This window comes from Cupressus sempervirens, chromosome 1 (assembly GCF_028749045.1).
Source record: "Cupressus sempervirens isolate cs-2001-9-10 chromosome 1, ASM2874904v1, whole genome shotgun sequence".
Taxonomy (NCBI): domain Eukaryota; kingdom Viridiplantae; phylum Streptophyta; class Pinopsida; order Cupressales; family Cupressaceae; genus Cupressus; species Cupressus sempervirens.
In genome coordinates this window covers 676,215,519-676,230,512 of record NC_143118.1, presented here as the reverse complement: position 1 = coordinate 676,230,512, position 14,994 = coordinate 676,215,519, and the positions used below count along the sequence as shown (strand labels likewise).

General features: G+C 33.9%; 1 pseudogene; it reads right to left on the bottom strand.

The window, feature by feature from the left end:
- Positions 1-4,461: 4,461 nt before the first annotated feature.
- LOC149579680 (scopoletin glucosyltransferase-like) lies at positions 4,462-5,950 on the bottom strand (annotated as a pseudogene).
- Between the last annotated feature and the right edge of the window lie 9,044 nt (positions 5,951-14,994).

The following is a 14,994-nucleotide window of genomic DNA, read 5'->3' as shown; positions in this document are numbered from 1 at the left end:
GAGAAACCCGAACTTGATTTGAAAAAATAAACATATTTAGGTGTGGAGAAACAAACCCTCAATTTGGATTTGAGATATCGAATCTTAACAACACATAAGTTTTTTGATTAGTAAGAAAAGCATACAGTGTATCGAACTGTCATTTGGAATCTATAACGCGGACGAGGTTTTGAATCATTTTTGGAAAGTCATAGCGACGTCATAAGTTTTTAAATATGTTAATGAATTTTGAGAGAATGTCATATGGAAACAGATGACATTTGCTGTTATTTAATATGGTTCAATCAATCGTTAAGTGTATAAGTATTTCTTAGGATATGTGGAAATTTGATTTGTTGTTGTTATTCGATACCAATGACATTTTGTTAATCAGTTTGCATAAAACCATTATCAAAGTTATATTAACTAACATCAATCGATTCCATGTTTGTATTGAATACTCTTATAACTTCAAAGGGGATATTTAGATTGATGAGTTTAGAGTTATCATATGATGTGATGGAAAATAACTATAGTATTCTGTCAACAGTTTCTTGTGATAGCAAAATTAAGATGCTAGCTATTACAGTATGAAACACTGAAGTATTGGTGAGTTAAATAATGATGTTTGTTTTAGTTAAAATGGGTTATTCATCTTAATGCTAAGACATGATTTCATTTGTTTGTGATCAAGTATTTGAATTATGATTGAAAGGTTCTAAATAGCCTGAAACTTGAATGTGGGTAGAGATTAGAATTTTTCCAATTTAAAATAAGTAGACAATATCATTGTAAATGATCTTCTGTTAAATCATTGATTGAACTTGGAAATAGGGAAACCTTTCAATTATGTTTTATTTTGCTATGATTATTTCACTAGCATTTTTATTATGATTTTGAAATAAAAAAAACATGATATAGAATTCTTTTATTATTAAGATGTATTCTGTTATTTTTATCAATTCAAAACTGTTTCAAATGGAAAAGAGGTACTTATGATATATGAATGATGAAACTTCATTCTAGGCAAATATATCATATGCATTTGAATTTTGTAAACTTAGTCATTCCGAAAGATAAATCTGGTTGATTATGGCAGTCGAAATTGATTTTATCATATTAAGATATGTAAGTATTATTAAGCTGATATAAGAGTTTAATTATATTTATGTAATCTTAATATTATAGATTCTGTTCTTGTTGCTATAATGACCTAAAATTTACCTTTGAAATTGGCAGAATAAGATGAGTTACAATTAGATAAAGAATGTAGTATCATGTTGTTAACTGATTTGATATCCATTACATATACATTCTTAGAATATTTGTATGATGTGAATTGTAAGAATAGCTGTGATGAACATATATCGGGTGGTTGAATTTGGTTAATCCTATTCAATTTTTTAATACAGTGAAAACATTAAAATGAACTGGGTGGGTTAAATATATAAGTAAAGATAAGTGGCCTTACCTATGACTTGAACCTTAATGGTTGAGTACGGAGAATAGGGCAAAACTCTATTACATCGTTTGATGAGTATATAGAGAATCTCGCTATGAGTTGACTACGAGCATACTATTCATGGATGCAAAACCTTAGCACCATAGTGATGACACCTCAGTATATATATGAATCATTTATAGGTTATTCTTAGTGTGAGTTTAATTATGCATTGTTAAGTAAATGTTTACTTCTTGCATATTAGTTTTAGAGTTGCACTATGTTAAATGGAACAGACATCTGCATTATGGTTATGTATATGTTTATCCTAACATTTATGCAGGTGGATTACACTTTTTAACTCAGTGTTTACTGAGCCCTCTTTATGTTGTGTTGCAACACTGTGTGTTTTCAGGTGCTTCAAGGTGATTAACAAGTAGCTAAAGGATTATTGTTGAAGTTGTATCTTGAAACAGAATTTGTTCTTATAGGGTCCATATATTGGACATAGGCGTTAAGAATGATATCATTCTTCATTATTATTTTGTACTCAATATGTATAAAAGTCATGGTAGAAATTTATATGGATGATATCATCTTTTATTTTGAGGTTTACGAATTGAGAGTGGCTCATTCATTGTTCTTGTACTTGGATTATGTGGCATTATATAAAAAAAAATTTACTTGTTCTTTGTTGCTTAATTTTTTTCTTGTGTTTAAAGTGTTATTACAATTTTAGTTATGAAGCATTGTGACTTTTTGAAAGGATTATAGCTATTAATTATTGTGACTTTTCAAAAGATTTGTATTATGAAAGGTTGTGACTCTTGAAAAGGAAGAAACAAAAAAGTATATTTTGTCATTTCCTTATAATTAGAAAATAAAGAATTCTGGAAAGTAAATATAGAGTTGAGATAATTCTAGAAGGAATAATTCATTAAAGGGCCAACTAAAGATAGAGCCACATGGACCAAGAAAAGAAAAAAGTAAGAAAGGTATGTTTATGGATTATATTTGTTTAATTATATTTATGAATTTATTTATATTAATGAAGCATAATTTTAGATAATATTGTATTAACCTATGGGGTTAGCACCATGGATGTTAATGAGACTCAAAGCATGGAGCATGTGAGATATTAAGATCTCCATTGTCTGCCATGACTGAGAATCAATTTGAACTTGAAGCATGGAGCATCATGGAGATATTAAGATCTCCATTGTCTACCATGGCTAATAATCGATGTGCGAAAATATTATGATATTGTCAACGTATGCATATGGGAGTAGCCTTGGATAGAGGATGTCCATCCAAGAAGAATATTAAGGGGTGCACTCTTGCGAAGACAATGAGGTAGCTATGAGCTAGGAAGCCCGACATGGAGACATCCTTAAGATTAATGTTAACTTAGAGGGTAGAATAATATAGTTAGTTTTGTTATTGTTGTGATTCTAACCATTGTTTTGGAAGAATTACTTGTCCTAAGCTAACCATAATAGTGGGAACATTACATCTTATGCCAAAATGACAATGTAGAAAGAGACTAAAAAATGGTCCAACTACATATCCTCCAAATCCATAACAATGAAGGAAGAGTATCATGCTAAAAGAGAAACAACCAAGTCAAGTATTTTAGCCAAAAGGAAAAACTTCTTCTGTATGATCTTTATATTCATGGGGTTTTTCACCATGAACATGATTTTGAAAAATATTTTCCTTACAATATTAGTATTAGCAGGACACCTGGTAATGAAATTAATAAGATTAGTAGTGATGCAAACAATTTATCAAAAAACACAAAAGATATAAGCGATTATTTTACTAAAAATTTAAATAAATATTTTCCCACCACAAACTTTTGTGAACAAAACGAGAAAATAGAAAACCCTTTGAAATATGGTTCTTGATGCATAGTTGATTGATTTCATTTCAAAATTCGAGAAGCATGTTTTGTTCACAAACTAGTCAAAACAATACAAAGGAAATAAGGATTTTGTTACAACTATTTCTCTGACTTTAAACATAATATAAAAAAGCGATTCAACTAAGAAAAATGAGTAGTCCACTTAGGATTCTTAGTAATATATAGCACCATTACATTTGCAAAGATAAAAATCAAAAGATGAAACAAAAACAAGCTCTATAATAGGCACATGCTTGCAAAACAACCTACTATAGAGCTCTCAAAATTAAGTCCTGGCCCAATATAAAGACATATGAATAGCATCCAAAATATTAGAAATTCGACAAAAAAAAATTATTTACTCATTTTTTATTTTTCAAAAATCCTTAAATTTAGTTTTTTAAATAGAAAAACTCCTAGAAAATGTATGAGAGACACATTAAAAGGAAAAAATATTATAGAATTTCTATTTTCAACTTCAAAACACCACAAACTATATGAAATCCAACATTTTCTTATACTAAAATAAATTTCAAGAAAAATAATGATATTTATTCAAACAAAGGTCTCCATCTATATAAAAGACACTAATACTATGAAATTAAAAGAAACTGCAACTATTAGTCTCTTTAACGAAAATAAGAAACAAAAGTAATAAAGAACTTTCAAACATATAATAATACTTTCAAGAAAAATACTGATATTTATTCAAACAAAGGTCTCCATCTATATAAAAGGCACTAATACTATGAAATTAAAAGAAACTGCAACTATTAGTCTCTTTAACGAAAATAAGAAACAAAAGTAATAAAGAACTTTCAAACATATAATAATACTTTCAAGAAAAATACTGATATTTATTCAAACAAAGGTCTCCATCTATATAAAAGACACTAATACTATGAAATTAAAAGAAACTGCAACTATTAGTCTCTTTAACGAAAATAAGAAACAAAAGTAATAAAGAACTTTCAAACATATAATAATAATACTAAGTCTGTAATTTAAAAGATAAGGCAAATTTTAACCGACACCTTTCCTTGTGACAATGTTTAGAGATTCCATATCTAGTATCGATTGCATCAGTAAAGAAACATCTGGTCTGAATTAAAACAATTGGCCGTGAAACTAGCAATCTTTAACTTATTTCCGGAACACGATCATCATTTGAGTCTTTCGAAGAGGCTTCCCGTGTAGCGATTCTTGCCATCTGCAGCCTACAAATATCGCTCACAAAATCTTGTATGTTCGCGTTCGAAGATCCTCCACATTTAAAAGCCTTTCTCGCCATGTCCTTCAACTTCCCCGCCTATCTCTTCATCTGTTTTCCATTGTCTGTGCTCAAAACAAGTGTAAGCCCCTCTTTCACTCGTTCCTTTTCTGGTATTCCATCCATATGCCCGCACACTTGGATTCCAATGCCGGACTCCACGGCTAGTCTGGAATTGAAGTGTTGATCTGCAATCATCGGCCATGTGACCAACGGGACTCCCAGAGTTACGCTCTCTAGCATAGAATTCCACTCGCAGTGGCTCATGAAAGTTCCCACAGATGGGTGGGAGAGAATAAGGAGCTGCGGCACCCAGCCCTCTATTCTTTGTTCGCTCTTCGAAGCCCTCCGGAAGATACCTGCGAGCCAGGTCGGACGTCGTGCGTTCGACCTCTGGGGACACTTTGATAGCCCAGATGAATGGCTGTTCGCTGGCTTCTACACCACATGCGAGCGCCTTGATTTGAGATTCTGTTAAGAATATATAGCTACCGAACGAAATATAAGCGACTGAACATGAGCTTTGAGAATCCAGCCATTGGAGCAGCTTATCTTCACTGATGTCTGCCATTTTACCTCGGGTGCCGAGTTTCAGTGCACCTTCAAAGCAAGTGGATGGAAGCACAGGGCCTATAGACCACACCTTCCTCCCTGTCAGATTTATCAAGTGTTTGAGATATTCAGGCTCCAGCTGTTCAAACGTATTGATGAGCGTCCCCCATCCTTGCATAGCTGACACTATCCTTCCCATTCTCTCCCTCAGGATGTCCTCCAACAACTGTGGGTCTATTTCGAGCTTATGTAATCTGAGTGGAGCGGGGAGATCCAAGCTGAGAAGAAAAGTGTCTCCATCTTTCTCCACTGCGGAAAGAGAGAGAGAACGCAGCAGAGTGGAAGCGAATGCACCGTATGTATCGAACGCAACCCTAACAATGTTGTGCTTTTGGGGCAACTCCATATAACTCCATCCCAGAAGCACATCATGCATGATACAAATAGGAACTTCGCCCCCTTCAAGTTGGGCTTCGAGCCAACGGTTAAAAGGACTTTCAAGCTTAACGACCATATCAAAAATTAGGCCAGCTTGCTCGAGAGGAAGTTGCTCGAAACTTTCTCCTCCTTCGGGCAGGCCTTCAATTTGTGGCATAGGAAGAACTGCAAGGCGAATATCGAGGCCAGAGAAAATGGCGGAAGCAATTTGGAGTTTGAAAGAGGATACATTTGCAGGTGTGGTGACCCAAGTGACGGCGAGGCCATACGAGGCGAGTACCTTACAAAAGTCGAGGAAAGGGATAACGCGACCAAGTGCAGGAAATGGCACTGCCACTACGTGGGGTTTCTCAGAGAGGCTCGACATCTTTTTTTGCTGTTTGAGTTCGAGACAGATGTCCAGTTACAACCCAAGGGCGGGGAAGTCGATTTGTGAACAAAATTGGACATTAATTTGTCGTTTTTGATTAATTGGTCATTAATATCAACTATTAATACATTTATGCGCAAGGGTGATGGGTCCGTTCGAGAAATGGCTATAGATCCAATTCTAAGATTTTGGAGTGTGCTCCGTAGAACTCGGAGTGCATGGGCGCGGGGGGATCTGTCGAGCTTAAACCCATTTCTTAGAATGGCAGAGAGGTCAAGGCGCATAACCCCACATGTCAAATCAAAAGCTACTTGTGTGGTGAACCTAAAAACGATAAAGCACCGCAAAATTGCAATGCCAGGTTCTAGGATGATAATTTTATTAGTTCCTGCGTGGCAGAATACTATGGCATCCGACTGGGTGCTATTTTCAATTTTATTCTGGCCAATAGCAATAGTTTATTTAAAATGTGCAAACCTTTTGGATAATATTTTTGGTTTGGGTTGAGTTGCACGTGTGAATTGGCTATTGGTCAATTAGCTAACCAGTAGGGGTTTCATTTTTGTTGTGTGCAATGTAATATCTCTTCCACCGACGAATGTAGACAAAATCTAATGAAATATTTCCAGTACAACTCATTTAATTTCAGATTGCGCGGAGTAGGTGATCGAGTTGTGGTTTTCTGACTTCGGCATTTCTTGTCATTCCTTTTTCTTTTGACATGAATGAAGCAAAATCTCATCAAATCTTTTTTTGTGGACTGGAAATTCATTTCCTTGTTTCATTGTTGCAAGTTGGCAGTAATTATTGGAAAATTCATACACCTGTCTCGATTTGGTCATAGGGCAATTAATACATGAGAGAATGTGTCTCGGTGGCATTTATAGAAAGGAAAGCAGGTTTTCTTAGTTCACATGATCTTGTTTGTGCTGTGCGTAGAACAAGTGGTAAAGCTTTTGCAGTGAAGTATTGCAATTTTTTTGGTTTGCAACCACTGTGTAATATGACCACATACTTACTCATTCTATATCTTTGTTGTCTTGTGCATATTTGCAGTGAGGCAATTGCAGCTTAAGTGTGTTTGTTAAAAGGTATGGTTTTGTGAAATTGAGATCCCACAATGTTTGTTTGTATGGATGGATTTTCCCTGTAATTTTGGATATTTGATATTTGATATTTTTATGGAAATCTTTCTTGTTTCTACTGAATGTTGGAGAGGATTATAAAGTAGTTGTAGCCACGAATTTTAAGTGGGTTTTCCATGTGCTCTTTCATTCTACATATTCTTAGTCATTGAGGGCATGTTGGCCTGCCGTAGCTGGGCCTGCTTGTAGGTAGATAGTCATTTTTTTGTGCTTGCCACAAAGCCAAGCACACTATCCAAATGATAAAATTTAGCCTACATTTTCTTAGATCTAGTTTTTTCCTCTTCTTAATTCTACTCCTGTTGTCTAATTTTCATCTACTTATATTTGTCTCTCTCCTTCGCTATTGTCCTAGGTATGGTTGCTCCTCCTACTTAAGCCCTTTTCTCAAAATACTTATGAGAGAATTGAAACCTCATCTTGCTCTAATTATCAGCCAGCTAAACCAAGTCTTCATTACCATCCACAGTTCCTGTCGTGGTTATATGAACCACCATTTTCCAATAGAAACTAGGCCCTGGGAAGATGGCTCCCGAGTAATAGGAATTGCTGAAGGTATAATAAAAGCCCCAACAAGTGATTTTTGTCCCCATACCCAACTGAAAGGACTGGGTAATCTAGGGTACGAGGAGCTAGCAATATACCCACCTTCTCATAAAAACAGTGAAAGAGAGGCAGAATGGAGTCACAAAATACCTCATAGGTGCATACCCTTAGCTATCTTGAAATAGGAATACATGACATACAATCAGTATCAAACCATCGGCAAACAATCTTCACTCCAGAATTCAAGGGGAAGCACACAAGAGGGGGGGGGTGTGGGGCAAAAAATAAAGGTGCTATGGTTTGTGAGGAGCATACAGTGAGTACTTTTGCATCTTCCACAATATTGGAAGGCACTGAAATTGCAAAAAGAAGTACAAAAAAGATGGCGTGCATGAACTTTCTATTTTATTTTTGTCAATAAATTGTAGTTTAGTTTACCGATGCCCTTAGCAAGTGGTAAAAGTGAGCAGTCCCAAAGTGGAGCTCTAGATTCCAATCCCCAAGGAAAATGATGAAGTGTTGAACATAATCCACACCCAAAACCTAATCAAATATGGCCTGTAATGTCACCCAAGATATAACAATAAAAATTAGATTGATTGAATTAAAGGAACATACTAAAACCAATTTTGGGTATAGCATTACCTTACCCATATGTACTGTGGGATTTAGGTGCAATTGCAGTCATCGTTAGAGGATTACTATATAAAGGCAGGAGAAAGGAGGATGGGTTGACTGTAGCCTTATAGGAAATTCATGATTACCAGAGCAGTTTGAAAGAGATTGAAACCCTACAGAGGTTGAGAATGAACGGTGCAAATTTTTTGACAGCCATGGTAATCCAATGATTGAGATATGTGTCTTGAAAGAGAGGTCACAAGTTCAAATCCCACTGGGGGGTAGGGTGTGTACGCCTCATTTGCAGCACCAAGTGCCTCTTGAAAAAGAGTACGAGGTAGTCCCATATCACTGTCACCATATGTAAACCCAAAAACTATGGCATAGTGTCGTGGACTATAAAACAACCTTTCCTTTCCTTTCCTTTTCTTGTTTGATTATCAGCATTTATTTTGTACCACATGTGTTCTTCTTACCATGTTGTATAGATTCTCTAAGCTATTGATTCTACGTTATCAATTTAGATTCACTTTATTAAATGCTGCCATTTTTCAGACTGACTTAATTATTTATCATTGTTAATAATTGAGTAGTGCTTTTCTAAAGTTTTCTTTATAGAACTAATTAGGTAATATAACATTAATATTAAGTTATCGATCATATTAAATTTTTGTTTCTGAACTTTGCTGAATCGGGCATCTTACAAATATTAATATTAATATTAGTTTATTGATCATAAAAATTAGGTAATATAACATGTTCATATCATTTTTTAATAAATATAACAATTAATTAATAATTCCTATAGGAATATTGGTTTTAGTACTAGTCTTGGGAATAATGTCAAGAGCCAAATTTTTAGAGACTCAAAGCGATCTCTACCAAATCAAATCTAACTTCCAAATTATTAATGTGGAAATCAATATAACACTCAGCCAAACCCATTTTTCCAAAAATATTGAGCTCTGATGAGATCATCTTGTTCATACTTGAGAGGAGTTAAGGCATGCATGCATGAGTGTATCATGGCCTTTATGCATTGGGACTGTTCGCTGCTTGCCCTAGATGAGGCTTTTCTAGGTTTTGCATTTTTCCTCCTCACTATGCTTTGCTTTTTAGGCTAAACTTTGCCTTTGGCCATTATAGCTCCTCTAGTTAATAGTGTTGGCTGATTCAATGGCTCCAATAGAAACAAAGATAAATAATTCAGAGAGTTTTTTTACAATAATTGAGACACACTTCCTTCGTAAGGAGTCCATGCATTACACAGGAGTTTCAGACTATGCTGATCAACTCTAAATTAGTGTTTTCCTACTAAAGTACATTCGGTCATTACAAAATTCAACGTATATGTATGTTTTTTTTTCCATTTTTTTTGAAAAATAATCAAGGTCATTGTCCTCTCAGCCACTTCATATTTTGATTTCCACCAGCATAACCTTATCTGTTGCATTGCTTACAACTTCCATTCTTTGACATGCTTGTGTTATTCAACCAAGAAAATAAGCCGCTCGAGCCATAGATGCTCCTGCAAAATAAACTTCCCATACACATAAAAATGCACATTCCATTATATGAAATTGTGACACACAGCCTGACACACATTATTTACACAAATCTCGAGTTTGAAGCTAGCTGCTTTGGACAGCTATATTGAACACATAACACAACATGCAAACACAAACTTGTTCGTTATTCTCTCTTATTTTTTATATCGAGGTTCTTTTTGTGAATTTTGATAGAAGCTTTTTCAATTTGATAATTACAGTGAAATTGTATTTTAGTTTTCCATTCATAAATAGAGTTTCAAACTTACATGTGACAATTTGTAAGGATTCTTCCAATATTTCTTTGTTTATTTATAATTCATTTCATCATGTTTTCTAATTTATTTCTAAATCACAATTGATATAATTATGGTAATGGCTGAGTTAAAACATCATCATGTGTTGAAAATTATTAGAAGGGGAAATAGCATGGATTGCACTTGTCTTTGCTTGCAAAAGTCAATTTTTTTTTGTTTGTGATTAAATTCTAACTGAAACATTTTCCTGACGAAAGTCTATCCGGTAATCCTTAGGTCATTTTTACTAATTTGAAAAAAAAATAATCTGTAAATTCAATTGGTAGCAACTTAGTTGCTGGGGTTTATGAGACAAGTGCTTTCCTAAAGCTGTTAAAATTTAGTGATCTTGGAGCCTAACTTAACTGTATTATACGTTTTCTTATTTATTATTGCTTGTATGAATTGTTATAAAGTAATAGATTTATATTATTATATATTTTATTATTATCATATAAATAACTCAAAATCATTGTCAATTATCTTTATACTAGCACTGAAACCACATTAATATTTTACAAATACTAAATCTTTTTTTTTAAAATAATAGGAACTCCTATTAAGATTGTATAAATCTTAAATTATATAAATATATTTATTAATAGTATTGTTAGATAATTTAATGCTGAAAAGTGTATTTATAGTGAAACGTTGTAAATTATGATAAGATTTACATATTAATATAATATTTTATGTGTCCTTTAATTAAATTAAATCTATTGATTGGCATAATATAACTATTAGCGAAAGAAAAGCGTGAATGTTTTTTAACAACACTTGTATGTATACTAATTTCATAGAAATTAATGTGGAATTATTAATTATATTATGATTAATATAAATATTAAAAATATATCATCTATTATTTTTTCTTTTGAAATATATAATTAATTTTATCTATTCTATGCTTATCAATATGATGTTGTAAAAAAATTTAATACAAATTGAAAAGAAAAAATAGATGTATATAAATTGTATAAATATATTAACATTAATATAGTTAAAATATAAATAGTAATTTATAATATAAAAATTAATTAAATAGAGAATTTAAAATAAGGAGAAAAATTAGTGGAAACTTTATATTAACATTATTTTTTATCATTAATTTATGATTATTAATTGCAAATATATTTATGGGTATGTGCAGGATCATGGTGTGCCAAAAAGTGGCGATGTGAAAAAAAATAGAGTTTGAAGACATCTAAAGGCGCTTCAAAATTCGCTCTGACTTTTTTTCACCTATCTAGGTATCAAACCTAGAAGGTACCTATCTAGGTACCAAACCTAGAAGGTAAGGCCCAAGCCTTATCAAATATCCGATATGATATCGGATATCCGATAACATGGGGAAATATATATAATATATTATACTATAATATAATATTATTATAATAATATAATAATTATAATTATACTATATTATTATTATTATTATTATATTATAATAGTATAATATATTATACTATTATAATATAATATTTTTATATTATTATTATATTATAATAATATAATATATTATAAATTATAATAATATAATATAATACATTACCTAATATATAGTATTATAATATAAAATATAATATAATGTAATGTAATATAATATATATATATATATAATATAATATAATATAATATAATAATATAATATAATAATAATAAAGTAATATAATAATAGAAAAGTAATATATTATAATATAATATATAATATATCTAGCGTTATATGAATCAGCGGAGCTATCGGATATTCGATATAATATCAGATATCCAATATAGTATCAGATATCTGATATTATATCGGATATTCGATATCTATAACACAATATTAAAAAAAAACAACAGACTCGCAAGTTCATTTCAACACTAGTTTTCAAGCCCGTGATCGGATATCGAATACCAAATCGGATATGCGATATAAAAGTTTTTTGTTTGTTTTGTTTTCTTAATTATTTTTAACATAAATTCAATAGATTTTATCATGATTTTGTTAGTTTTAGTTGAATCTAGGGTTATTTTTGAAAATTTTTGTTAAAATTAAGATTTTTTTAAATATATATTACATTTTGCAATTTAATAGGAATGGCTAGTCAAAATGATGACACTGAGACAGGGAATAATATTCCTCGTAACCCCCCACCAAACAATCCAGTGCCCCCACAAAACCGTCCACCAGATGATCCTCTACCCCCTCAAAACCCTCCTCAAATCGAGGATTTGATAAATAAAAATCTCACCTGATTGAGGGATTTGCGAAGAACATATAATAATGTACCCGCATTCGCTCCTATGTTATCCACGTTAAACACCATAGTGGATAACAATGAAACCCTTACCAACCAACAAAATGCCACTCTTCGTTGGCATGATGAAATGCACGAGATGTTTGATGATGGTTTGGACTATGATGAGGTTGCAGCCCTCAATATAACGAAAGAGAGTTTGGCTAGCCTTTTTGTGAACCCGAAAATAGGTATACCAGTTGACCCAAAAAAATCTAAATTATCAATTAAATGGTGCACAAATGGCGCCATACATGCAAACTTTTGGGATCATTGGTAGATGGTTTTTGATATCCCTCCACATAGCAATTTAGACATGCCATTATATTTCCTTAGAAAATTATAAGTAGAATTTGTGTTGAAACATTCAGTGAACCATTGAAGCATGAAGCCCAACATGGGTGTAGGACTAGGAGCTCCTCAGGATAGACCCTCTTCCCAGTGGAAGAAAGTTGACACTTTTGTTCCCCCCATTGATATATCCCCCCCTCCTTGAGTGCAGCATCCTGATATTATGGCAGTGGCTAGCTCTCAGACCATAAGATCCATTCATAGGCTGGGTAGCCTAATGATATGTCAGGCTAGGTTAGTTCTGCCTCCTCTTGTTGATGATGCTGATGCTAGTTCATCGTCAGCTAGCTCATCACACATTTGTGTGCCTCACACTTGCATTACATGCAAGAATATTTTCTTGGGTCCCATAGGTGATCTTCTTAAGTATCATTTTGTATTAGACAAGGATACACCAATTACACTCGCAGAGGCTACAAACCCTGATGCGAGAGAGGAGGGGAATGCAAAGGCATGGACTCTTTCAATGTCGGTACGTGTATACATTTTTTTGTTATGACATATGCGATTTAAAGTTAATTTTTATAATATAGTAATTTTAAATTTTAAGCCATACTGACTTATACATGTATGTGATCTTCATTCATGTTTAGTTGATGACCGAGCAGGAGTTTAGATAGATTGATGATGCCATGCTCTTGGTCATTTCATTTGGCCTTGAGACATCTATGGTACATTATGTTGTGTTTGCATTATTTTTTCTATTTGATATTGTAGCATATATGGTTGCTAATCTTTCTTTTATCTTGCAGGTACAACTTGTCCCAGGGGGACAAAGTGCAGGGGATGAGCCAGTACGCATTGACAAAGGAAAGGTAATTAGGTGCTTTCTATTTGATTAAATGTCAATGCATTCTTGTAAAATGTTTGTGCTAATAAAATTTAATTACATTCTTTATTGTATATAGGGCGTGGCTACTGACAATGAGCCTGTAGAGATTTCACGTCGTAGATGATCAGGCATTTCCATTCGCACTGAGAGCCTCATTGTATGTATAAGTATCATTTATTTTTTTATTTTCCTTATCTTCATAAATAAATTCAAAACTGATTTTCGTGACATTAACAACTACTATTTTGTACCTCATAGGAGACTCCTAGTGCACATGAGGTTCCACAAGACACATTAGACTCATTTATATGGGTCGAATGGGGTCATAAGATGACCTATAACTTTTTTCGATGCATTCCATGACGACATATGTCCCTAGGGGTCCTAGGACCCCTATGGACATATTACAATCATTTATATGGGTCAAAAGGGATCATAGGATGACCTATGAACCCTTTCGACACATTCCCTGACGACATATGTACCAAGGGGTCCTAGGACCCCTAGGGACATATTAGAATTATTTTTATGGGTCGAAGGGGGTCATAGGTCTTTCGACACATCCCATGATGACATATGTCCCTAGGGGTCCTAGGAACCCTAGGGACATATTAGACTCGTTTATATGGGTCAAAGGGGTCATAGGATGACCTATAATCCCTTTCGATGCATTCCATGATGACATATGTCCCTAGGGGTCCTAGGACACCTAGGAACATATTAGACTCATTTATATGGGTCGAAAGGGGTCATAGGATAACCTATAACCCCTTTCAACAAATTCCATGACAACATATGTCTCTAGGGGTCCTAGGACCCCAAGGGACATATTAGAATCATTTATATGGGTCGAAGGGGGTCATAGGTCAATGCATTCCATGACGACATATGTCCCTAGGGGTCCTAGGACCCCTAGGGACATATTAGAATCATTTATATGGGTCGAAGGGGGTGATAGGATGACCTATGACCCCTTTCGATGCATTCCATGACGACATATGTCCCTAGGGGTCTAGGATCCCTAAGGACATATTAGACTTGTTTATATGGGTTGAAGGGGGTCATAGGATGACCTATGACCCCGTTTAACGGATTTCATAATGACATATGTCCCTAGGGGTCCTAGGACCCCTAGGGACATATTAGACTTGTTTATATGGGTCGACGGGGGTTCAATGCATTCCATGATGACATATGTCCCTAGGGGTCCTAGGACCCCTAGGGACATATTACAATCATTTATATCGGTCAAAGGGGGTCATAAGATGACCTATGACCCCTTTCGATGCATTCCATGATGACATATGTCCCTAGGGGTCCTAAGACCCCTAGGGACATATTACAATCATTTATATGGGTCGAAAGGGGTCATAGGATGGCTTATGACCCCTTTCGACACATTTCATGACGACATATGTCCCTAGGGG